Below are 8,520 nucleotides of genomic sequence, written 5' to 3' on the forward strand. Positions count from 1 at the left end.
TCTGTGTGTGTGTGCCTGATCTCTGTGTGTGTGTGCCTGATCTCTGTATGTGTGTGCCTGATCTGTGTGTGTGTGTGCCTGATCTGTGTGTGTGTGTGCCTGATCTGTGTGTGTGTGTGCCTGATCTGTGTGTGTGTGCCTGATCTGTGTGTGTGTGTTTATCTCACCATATCTCACCACCCTGTCTCTTTGGATCAGAATCACAGGCCCCAGATGCTAAGGGTAACTGATATTCTCCCACAAGCAGCTTCTGGCTTGTTGGCAGCCGCGGCCGGCAGTTGTGCGGGCAGCCGGCAGAGCTGGCTCTGACTTGCTTGTGTGGAGGAGGCTTGGCCGGCTATGGCCTGTCGGACCGCGCTCCCTCTGAGAGCCCGGGGGTTTTGTGAAGCAAGCGGTATTCAGTACAGTTCCCTTGGGCTGTCTCTGAATGAGCACGAGAGAGAGAGAGAGAGCCTGCCTTCAGTCAGCAGCTGAATCACCAACCCCAGGTGCTCAGGAAAACCAAAGCCACAACCAGAACTTCCCTGCTCTCTGTGGCCCTTGTGCATTTTATCCCCAAGGGAGCCGGCCGGATAACTGCATATCAGTATTGTGCTTTGGGAATTTTTTTTTGGGGGGGGGGTCCTTAATTTGTATGATTTTGCTAGTTCTTTGTTTCTCTCCATAGTCCTTATCATGAACAATCTTTCAAGATGTCTTCTTCTCAGATTATGAATAACAATAACACAGTTGTTAAAAAGTCTATCTTGCAAATACTAAATGTAAGAAAGGGATTCTGGGTGCCCCCCGACCTGGCTGGCAGATGAACTATTTAATAAAAACAAAAGTAGTATGTATCTGAAGCGGACAGAAGTAATACTTCATTCCTCGCGTGCTTGTAATCCGGGTGACATTTTAAAGCATGTGCTCAAGTTGTTCAAACAAAAGCATGCAGCGGAGCCACAGATGGTTTCAAAGACACCAATATAACTGTCTACCCAATAATTTGTGAGGCGTCTCCCTGTGACACCACAAAATGATGCATAAACCTGCATCACGGATTAAACAATGCCCTGGCTTCGCTCATACCTGACCACAATCCCCGAGGAAAAAGCAATATTTGAAGGACCGATCATCGTATTGTTTTATCTGTACCGAAATACCTGCAAATAGTTTTCTAAAAGAAACACAGGACATATTTTGCATGAAAATCACTCCTGTTGGTCAAAGCTGAGTTGGAACCAATTTCTTTCTATTGTTTCATTTCTATCTCATATGACTGTAAAGAAAAAAAAGAAACCCCAATTATTGATGCTACAGTTTTACAATTTAACAAACTGCAGACCTTCAGATAGTTGTCTAAAGCAGTTTGTGAAAGTCCTCATTTGCTTTACGATAAAGTGGACACTTTTGGTGTGTTGTGTGAGAGTATTTATTATCGACTAAAAACAAATAGAACAGCTCCAGGTGACAGGGGTTGACAGCCCTGTGCAAAAGCCGTGAAGCTGTGTTTGTAAACATGGCCTTCAGTGCCCGTCCTCTCTGATGCTGACTTTGCTCTCTGTCTGTGCAGTTCTCTGCTAAGGCTGGGTGCTGAGCTCCGAGCTGGAGAAATGACCACAGAGCACGGGGTGTGGGAGAGCCTCTACTCTTGATGACCATTTCTGGGTGAATTCACATAAAACTCCCAGGCTGTCTACGCAGGTTTACTCCAAGACATACACTCTTGATTTCTGGGCCAGCCTCGCTCTCTCTGGAGTAGAACACACTCAACACACGCGTGGGGAAATGAGACACGTGAGGCGATTTTATGGAGACTTTGTCCCCGCCCCACCACGCCCTGTCTTCAAGTCCTGTGAAACTGGTACTTCCAGACAGACTTCCGATGAGACCCTGAGTTCTCTGCTGTGCTGTGTGCGGGCTCCAGGGATGGAGTCACCGCTGCCCATGTCCATGCCGTTCCCGTTCACGCAGACCACGCTTCCCTGGGAGAGCTCTGAACATCCAGAACTGAACCCTTGGGTTATTTTTTCAGTCGCTTACGAGACTTTATGGACGAAGGATTGTATGGTTAATAAAAGACTGCAAAACAATAAGCAAAAAGAAATCGAAAACTGCTTTTGGCGGTCTTTTGACCAGTAGGTGTCGCTGTTGGGGCTTCCCAGGAATAATCTCAGGGCTTCTCCTCCTGGACTCCAGGGTCCACGGCACCTGGGTGATCAGAGGAGGTGGCTTGGGGGGGGTCCCTGAACCCGGGCACCCCAGAAAGAATTCCTGGGCAAAGACCGAGAGAAATGCAAAACCATCTGAAATATGAAACAAGCCTACGGAAGCCATCCTGGGGGAGGGACCCTGGTGCCAGTAATAATGATAATAATCCAACAGCCACCACAAAGCCATTCCTGGGATTTTTGAAAGATGGAAGGAAGGTAACTAAATAGCATCCTGGTAAGAGCAGATTTTTTTTTAAAAAAAAGGGATTGGATGTAGAAAAATAAATGTTGGAGACCAAGAAAAGAACGAGGGCTGCTTGACCTTTTGAAATGGGCCGAAGCTAATATTCCACATTTCAGCAAAGACATGACTGTGGAGTCACATCTTTTTGTTGTGTTTTGGGTTTTTTTTAAGAGAAAAAAACAACTGAGTTTCCCTATTCAAAAATAGAAAGTAAATACCCCCATCTTAGAAAATATAAGCAGTTTTAAAATTCTGGTGGGAAAATAAAATTGTTCTCCCCACCTGAAGTTCCTTAACAACAACAAACACGCGGCGAGTTTGGTTTGGGGCTAGGATGCTGAGCTGTATGCCTTCTGGACTTTTCACTGGCAGGGACGTATTGGCCTGTGTTTCTTATCCATCACTGGGTACCTTGGGAAAATGTCTGCTTCTCCATTCATGAGCAATGGCTTGCCGATACCTTCGTTTCCCTCCAGATTGCACTTCCAGTCTGTGCTAGGTGTGTGCACCCACCGCGTAGTCCCTGTGGAAAACATCCACCATCTTCAATCAAGCCACGGGAGGCTTATATAACACAAAGAGATTAAAAAGCAAAACCAAACCAATGACCTGACATTCCCTTGTTGAGTAACCTTAAAACACTCTCCCTGTGTCGGCCCGGCTCTCACAGCCCCTTGATTGCCGAGGGGTAGAAGTTCATCCTGACAGCTTCCAAAGGGTCCAGTGGGCATCAGCCCAGGCTGGGGGCCAGGCAGCGGGGGTAGGCAGTGGACGGTCATCTGTCTTGTGTGCAACTTGCCAGGAAGAGTGGCCGGGCCGGCAGGCCTGCACACACAGGGCCTGGCCAGTAGGGGCCTCTCTAGATTTGGGATGAAGAACTCAGGACGCCTGGGCTGGGTAGGGGGATGCGCCCAGCCACCACCACTACTTGAATAGCTCCGCGCGACGCCCTTTTAACTCCCTCCACCCCCGTGTTGATTAATGTTGCCCTTTCCATTAATGATGCCTCCAGTCAAAGAAAACAAATTTAAAATGGATAAATTCTACCGGAGGACGCATTAATGAGACAGATCCTTGGGCTGTGGGCTGTGGCCGGAGGGCCGGCCGCCTCTCTTGTCCTTACCTGTGTCAAACCCACCCCATCCTCTACTTGAATACCCACAATGAATAGCCCGTTTGAATGCAGGCTTTAGCCTGATTCGCCATACAAGGGGTACACTGTCACCGTGTTTCTCTCTCGGGGTCACTAAGTGATTTCTATATCTGTTGCCATGGTGACGTAGCATAGCTGGAGAGAGCCGGGGCAACTTGAGGCTTTCTCCTCCGATCCTGCGCTGACGCGCCGCTCCACAGCCTATAAAACATCGCGCTCTTCCCCCGGCCTTCTTTTTGTTCTCTGATTGTCAATAAAACTCATTTTAAGGGTAACAAGGACATCTAAATGTGTGTCATCTGTCACCGTGTTAGAGAGATTAAGTTTGTTTAGGGACTTGTGCTGGACAAAGGCCACTATTTGTTCCGCAGATACAAAGCTGCAGCGGGCTCCTGCCACTCCCGCCCTGGGAGGAGGCCTGTCGGCCAGGGAGGAGCGCGGAGAGGGGACGGCCTCCCGTGGCAGGTGACCGGGTCTCCTCCACGGCCCAGCCTTTCCCCGAGGGAAGTAACGGCGGCTGTGAGTGAGCATGTGAAGTTGCATCCTTACACCCTGCCCGGTTGCCCTGCACCACAGGCCCCCCTCACAGCCCGGCCGTGAGACAGAACTCGAGGGCACTGGGCCTGGCAGAATGGCAGGGTGCGCACGCACCATCTCCTCTGTGGACGAGGAAGAGTGGCTTTTGCAAGGGAAGAACGCCAATCACCCGCACACAGCATTAATTCGGCATTTGCTCCATCGTGAGGCTAGATGAAACATGCAGATTAATGAAGACATGGGTGCTGTTGAGATCAAATCCTGTGGTTCCTATGCCTTTCTTAATAATGAACATTGTGACTACTGGACGGGAAGAAGGGGCTTTGGGTGGGTTTTTCTCCCCTATTAATTTGGCACACATCCCAGATCTTATTCAACCAGAACCCATCCTGTGCGAAATACAACCCTTGCCTTTATGTGCCTACTAAATACGTGGTGATTTGGGGGGACAAACAGTGTCGTTGTCCCCAGATAAAGCAAATTTCAGAACTGAATCTAGAGTGTAAGTAATAAATAATATGAGCACTAACACACAGGGCTGACTTGGAAACACCCACTACGCTGCCCACACCACGCAAACCCACGCGCTGGCCAGGCGCCTCTCAGACCTTGCGGTACCCAACAACCCCAGGCTGCAGAGGGCCGTGGGCCAGAGCGCAGGTGTGGGGCCATGTTACACATGTGGGCCGTGGGACGGCTTCCAAGTAGAGTTGGTGGTGCCCCAACGACACAGGTATTTTCAGACTAGGAATGGGGTTGGACTGGTATGATGTTTCTCCAGTTTCTCTGGGAACAGACCGTGTGCAGAGCATGCCTGGGGTGCCCTGAGACCAACGTTCACAACAATAAACTCTCCTGATTCTGCAGGATACGTGCATAGAGTGCATGTTCATGCGTGTGTAGTTAACACCTATTATACATGTGATGTGTGGCTGTGTGTTACATGCAGTATATGCGGTATGTGGAAGGGTCTGTGATTGATGTACATGTACAAGTTAGCTATGTAACATGGGCTCTTCCAAATAAGTCAGTCTGAAATACCATTTTGATTGGAGGAGGCCTGGATGTACAGCCCAGAATGCTTCATGTTTCGGCTGGGAATCTGGTGGCTACACATCAATGAGCAGTACCATCTTGGTAAATCACACCCCAAATCTGACCCCTCACACAGCTGTGAAGAGTCTATCATATTAAAGGTGTGTCCGCTAAAAGGAACTACAGTCAAATTCTTTTTTTTTTAATTTAAAAAGAGCAAGTGACAATCTCAGTGTGATTTTCCTTTTAAGGATAGAAAAGTGCATTCCGCACAAAGCGAGCGCAGCAGTGAGCTGCTGCCCCATCAACATTGTAGGACTTTGGCGTGGTGTCTTAATAGCTCAGTCATTTGTTATTCATCTAGCCCACAGAGGACACTAGGGCGTTAGCAGGGACAGCCCTCTCGGGACGTCTTGAGCTCAATTTGTGTTTCTCTGTTTAGGCAGAACATGTGTTGGCATCCGCTCTGGTTACAGCAGGGGAAATCACAGTATACGACGTTTGGTTGCTGCCGCCCTGAGATAATTTCTCCTTTCTCAGAAGAGGAGAAGAACAGAGGCACTAAAGTCTAGCTCTGAATGTCTGCAAGGATGCAGGTGGCTTTGCGCTTCTTTCCTATTTTAACTTCTCATTGCGTACAGTTTTGCCCAGATGACAGCTGTGTGAAAGAAGGAGAGGCAAAAAGAAAAGGCCAATTGCAGCAGTTTAACAGAAAGGAGCATTCATTGTGAATACTTACAGCTAATAAGGAGGGGTGTGGAAATAGGCCCACGAAGCCAACTGGCATGCACGCACACGTGCGCGCGTGCACACACACACACATGCACACCAGCCTCTGCAAAGCTTTCTCCATGCCGCTCCAGGTGCGCTGCCAGCGTCCTCTGTCTTTCCTTGGGGTCCCTCCGAAGGCCTCTTTCAGCTCCAATAGGCAGCCAACAAATTCAGTGTTTCCATTTTACAACCTGGCTACTGTTTGGAAGACTTCTATTTTTATTATGAAAAACAGAGTTTTACTGTCAGAATATTTAATAAGTTGCATGCTTCAATTTTTCTTTAAAGTCTGCCATGTGAAATGAAGAATCCTGGCAGTTTTATTTCCTTCGTGCCTTAATCTTTCATTCCTGATAAATCGGCAGCTGCAAATCTATCCGGTCAGGACTGAGCCAATGAACACCATGCTAGATTTTTAGCTACTTTTGCATGTGGGAAACAAACAAAAATAAACTGGGCATGAAAGCCAACAATGAATTGAACTTTCTATGTCAGATTATCTTTGATAAACAATGCACTTGCTTGCTCTCTTGCTGTGACTGGGACCAAGCTTTGGAGCAGCTGAGATTGTTCCCTCTTCTCCTCTCCAGTTTGTTTCCAAATTCTTAACCCTGCTCTGCACTTGTACACCGAGTACAAACACGCATCCCATAAGCATGTGCAGATCAACGTATCACATGGGAGCCCCACTGCAGCTGATAGGTGCTAAGAAAGATACAGAAAGAAAAAGAGACAACGCCTCCAGGTGTAAGTTGGCTGATTCAAGTGCATAATTTTTACCTAGCAGAATTTCCTCCCAACAGAAAGAAAAGATGTCTTTATAAAGCTGAGTGAGAAGTTTGCATACAGCTCCATCTTACTCCTCTAGATCACAAATTGCAGACTGTAACTATTTTCATTGTAATCTGTGAATATAAAATTACATATTTGTCCAAGCCCTATTTTCTTTAAGTACTCACTGAAATTGAAATCCATACTTCAGTAGAATTTTTTAAAATCAGTAATAATTCATTTAATTAACAAAAGCAACCATACCATGTGGAAAGCTATAGAATATTACAGAAAGTCTGGTGTTGCTTATGGAAGACTTGTGACTACCAACACATATTCTTACCAACTTTTAGTGTGCATTATTTCCATTACCATATTGAAAATATACTGAAAACTAGGTAGTATGTTACAATTAAAGTCACTAGCTAATCTTAATTTTACTTAATGCTTTCAATTTTCTGTATTGTTATACCGGCAGCTCACTAACATTGAATATTTCAAATCCACAATATAAGAGATAAATAATAAAATACTTACTTATGTAGTTAAAATAAATCTCTATCAAGTTAGCTGCTTTAAACATAAACAAAATTTCCAATGCTACAAAACCATGTTGGATTTGTATATGCAATAAGTCAGAAGTAGAAATCTCATCATTTTGGATTTGTATATTTAAGAAGTCATAAGAAGAAATCTAGGTGTCATAAGTAGAAGCTGTACACCTGAGAAGTTATTTAATCTTAACATTGACAAGTTACAAAAGGATTTGTGGATATAAGCAAGATTATAGCTTTGACAATGTTCATCAACCTTCTAATCAAAGTTTTTTAAAGCATATTATCACGGTCATGCTTAGACTTGATATTCTGAACTAAAATGTTCAACATGCAACAAAGATCATCACAACCAGTTAAGAAGCGGCCAAAGTTTCAGTTCTGTGTAAAAGCCATGGCTATAGTGTACTTGGAACTGAATTGATTCTTCCTTTAACTTGTCATTTTCCCCAAATTTGCTCAACCTGGAAAACAAATGCATGCAACAGTTTAATGTGCAAAACCTGGGCTGGTGTGTCCAACATGTAGTTTCTGAATGGCAAGGTTGGTTTTTTTGTTAAGCTGTGAAAATAAAAATAATTTATTAGTTGTGTATTGTAAGCTTCATGTGTGAGTTCCACTCATTTTTGTCACAAAATTACAACAAATACTATAAAAATGTGGCTTGTTTTTCTTTGAATACCAATACATACATTTTTGGATGTTTTGGTTTTTATTTATTCAAATGCTGGTGTGTCTTTTTTAGTACAGTTTGTATTACAGGGAAATATTTATGGTGATCTCTCTATTTGTAAGTTTCCTCCCTGTTAGTTTCTTTTATAATTTACTGACAATAACAAAAATCACCCTTAAAAATGGGGGAAAAATCACAATATCACATATGAGTTTCAACAAGAAAAATTATATGGAGTTAGTCTTATGGGTAATGTCTGCCATAGAAGGTCATTTACTCTTTTTCATTCAAATACTAGACCTGGTTAGGTGAAGAATTCTTATTTAAGCTATTTTCTAGTGATGTCGTTCGATGTAAGACTAGAATAATATGCCTGAGAAACCGCAGCAGCCATGTTCTGCTGCTAGAAAATTCCTGTGTTTGGCTGCTCTGCCTTGATTAGTCTGTTAGCCTGTGTGGGTGCTCCCTGATTGGGTCATGGCTGTGTGGGTGCTTCCTGATTGGGCCATGGCTGTGTGGGTGCTCCCTGATTGGGCCATGGCTGTGTGGGTGCTCCCTGATTGGGCCATGGCTGTGTGGGTGCTCCCTGA

This window comes from Dipodomys ordii, unplaced genomic scaffold (assembly GCF_000151885.1).
Source record: "Dipodomys ordii isolate 6190 unplaced genomic scaffold, Dord_2.0 Scaffold124, whole genome shotgun sequence".
In the NCBI taxonomy this organism is placed as follows: domain Eukaryota; kingdom Metazoa; phylum Chordata; class Mammalia; order Rodentia; family Heteromyidae; genus Dipodomys; species Dipodomys ordii.